Source organism: Cicer arietinum, chromosome 3 (assembly GCF_000331145.2).
Source record: "Cicer arietinum cultivar CDC Frontier isolate Library 1 chromosome 3, Cicar.CDCFrontier_v2.0, whole genome shotgun sequence".
Classification (NCBI taxonomy): domain Eukaryota; kingdom Viridiplantae; phylum Streptophyta; class Magnoliopsida; order Fabales; family Fabaceae; genus Cicer; species Cicer arietinum.
The window spans coordinates 44,670,160-44,673,596 of NC_021162.2; positions in this window are offsets into that span (position 1 = coordinate 44,670,160).

The following is a 3,437-nucleotide window of genomic DNA, read 5'->3' on the forward strand; positions in this document are numbered from 1 at the left end:
AAGAATCTGGTCTCAAGGTTTCTTCTCAATAAGGCAGGTTTCACTCAGTCTATAGGGGCAGATTTGTACACCATTTCTAAAAATGGTATCTTTGTTGGGAAAGGGTACGCCACTGATGGCATGTTTAAATTGAATGTTGAATTGAATAAAATGTCTCCTTCTGCTTACATGTTGTGTGATTTTAATATTTGGCATGCTAGACTCTGTCATATAAACAAACATGTGATTTCAAATTTAAGTGTTTTAGGCTTGATTCCAAAATTATCTAAAAAGGATTTTGAAAAATGCGAATTTTGCAGTCAAGCCAAAATAACTAAGAAATCCCATAAATCAATTGTTAGAGAAACTGAACCTCTAGAATTAATACACTCTGACATATGTGAACTTGACGAAACTCTAACCAAAAATGGAAAACGTTATTTCATCACTTTTATTGACGATTGTTCTAATTTTACTTACGTATATCTCATGAAAAATAAAAGTGAAGCGCTTGACATGTTTAAAATATTTGTGACTGAAATAGAAAATCAATTTAACAAAAGGATTAAAAGGTTTCGTAGTGATAGAGGACAGAGTATGATTCCGGCTTATTTAATTAATTCTATAAAACCCAAGGAATTATACATGAAACCACTGCACCATATTCACCTGAAATGAATGGTAAAGCTGAAAGAAAGAATAGAACTCTTACTGAATTAGTTGTTGCTATAATGCTTAATTCTGGTGCTGCATCTCATTGGTGGGGGGAAATTATTTTGACTGTTTGCTATGTTTTGAATAGAGTTCCTAAATCTAAAAGAAATATGAGATAATGAAGAATAGACAGCCCAATCTATCTTATCTTCGAACTTGGGGTTGTCTGGCGTATGTCAGAATCCCCGATCCCAAGCGAGTCAAACTCGCTAGTAGAGCCTATGAATGTGTATTCATTGGGTATGCAGTAAACAGCAAAGCGTATAGGTTTTATGACCTAAACGCGAAATTGATCATAGAATCAAATGATGTTGACTTCTATGAAGATAAATTCCCTTTCAAATCAAGAAATAGTGGGGGCAGCAGACCAAGTCAAGTTCCTATGACAACGAGCACTGAAAGCAACAAACAAGAAGAAACGGAACTCGAAGGAGTAAGAGAGCAAGAGTTGCTAAAGATTATGGACCAGAATGCATGGCCTACAACATAGAAGAGGATCCTTCGAACATTAAAGAAGCTTTGTCATCCTTAGATGCTGATCTATGGCAAGAGGCTGTAAACGATGAGATGGATTCTCTAGAATCTAACAAGACCTGGCATCTGGTAGACTTGCCTCCTGGTTGCAAACCAATAGGTTGTAAATGGATCTTCAAAAAGAAACTGAAACCCGATGGATCTGTTGATAAATACAAGGCTCGCCTTGTAGCCAAAGGTTTTAGACAAAGAGAGAATATAGATTTCTTTGACACTTCCTCACCAGTCACTAGACTAACATCCATTAGGGTACTTATATCACTTGCGGCTATTCATAACCTGGTGATACACCAGATGGATGTTAAAACAACCTTTTTAAACGGTGAACTGGAAGAAGAAATCTACATGGAGCAACCTGAAGGATTTGTAATTCATGGACAAGAAGACAAGGTCTGCAAGTTAGATAAATCTCTGTATGGTCTTAAACAAGCTCCTAAGCAATGGCATGAAAAATTTGATAACCTGATTATTTCGAATGAGTTTAAAGTAAATGAAAGTGACAAATGTATTTACTACAAATTTGAAAATAACATTTGCACTATATTATGTCTCTATGTAGACGACTTACTCATATTTGGGTCAAACATTCATGCTGTGAATAATGTGAAATCATTGTTGAGCAGCAACTTTGATATGAAAGACCTCGGAGAAGCAAGTGTAATCCTCGGAATCAAGATTACTAGGTCAGAAAAGGGAATTTCTTTGGATCAATCTCACTATATTGAAAAGATCCTAAAGAAATATAATTACTTTGACTGTAAACCTGCTTGCACACCTTATGATCCCAGTGTAAAACTTTTCAAGAACTCTGGTGAAGGTGTTAGACAAACTGAATATGCGAGCATCATTGGCAGCCTCAGGTATGCCACTGATTGTACTAGACCCGACATTGCCTATGTCGTGGGATTGTTGTGCAGGTTTACCAGTAGACCTAGTATGGAGCATTGGCATGCTATCAATAGAGTCATGAGATACCTTAAAAGGACCATGAGTCACGGATTACACTATGGAAGATTTCCTGCTGTCCTTGAAGGATACAGTGATGCTGATTGGAACACCCTATCAGATGACTCCAAGGCAACCAGTGGCTATGTTTTCAGCATAGCCGGTGGTGCTGTATCATGGAAATCAAAGAAACAGACAATATTGGCTCAGTCCACTATGGAGTCTGAAATGATAGCACTGGCTAATGCTAGTGAGGAAGCAAGCTGGTTGAGATGCTTGCTAGCAGAAATCCCTTTGTGGGATAAGCCGTTACCAGCTGTGTTGATCCACTGCGATAGTACCGCGGCTATTGCAAAAATTGAGAACCGCTATTATAACGGTAAGAGACGACAAATACGTCGTAAGCACAACACAGTTAGAGAATTACTTTCGAAAGGAGCTGTTATTGTGGATCATGTACGCACTGATGAAAATTTAGCTGATCCTTTGACGAAAGGATTAGCTAGAGAGAAAGTCCAAAATACATCCAAAAGGATGGGACTAATGCCTATAGATAAATGAGTCACTTATGATGGTAACCCGACCTAAAAGACTGGAGATCCCAAGAATTAGGTTCAATGGGTAATAACAAGTCATAGTGATATGAGATGAACATGCTATGTTTAAAATGAGAAGCATGATTCCTGAAGCGAAAAAGGATGAGATAATAGAAACTCTTAATGAGATCTATACTCTATATGGAGTGGGGTACCTAGTGGCTACAGGAGTACTCTTGATAGACTCACCTACGTGAATGTGGAAGTGGGGGCCGCTTCCTATGGAATTTCGAGGCAGAATTCCTAGAGCGTTCACTAGACTGGGATACACGTGCAGGGCCCTAAATGCACGGGCTTTTTAGAATACACCTAATGAAAAGGTTGTGTGTGGGTTTGATGTCAGAGATAGAGTTCAAAACTACGGTTACTCTTGTTGAATCTGAATCCTACTCGCTATGCAAAGGTTCAAGTCGAAAGACACCTTTGTTTATGCACAATCTTATTGAAGCGTCTGACGCTATTCTAGAATCCATTTTTAAATTCAAGTGGGGGATTGTTGGAAATGATGAAACATAATTGGCATTGATGATGGCTTTTAATGTTGTGAATTGAGAAATGAGAAGTCCCACATAGGAGGGAACACACTCATTTATAACCTTTATAAGGTGTTAGTTTCACAATTGGGTTGGGCCCCAAGGGGCACCGCAATTTTGTGAAGGAGGGAGAACG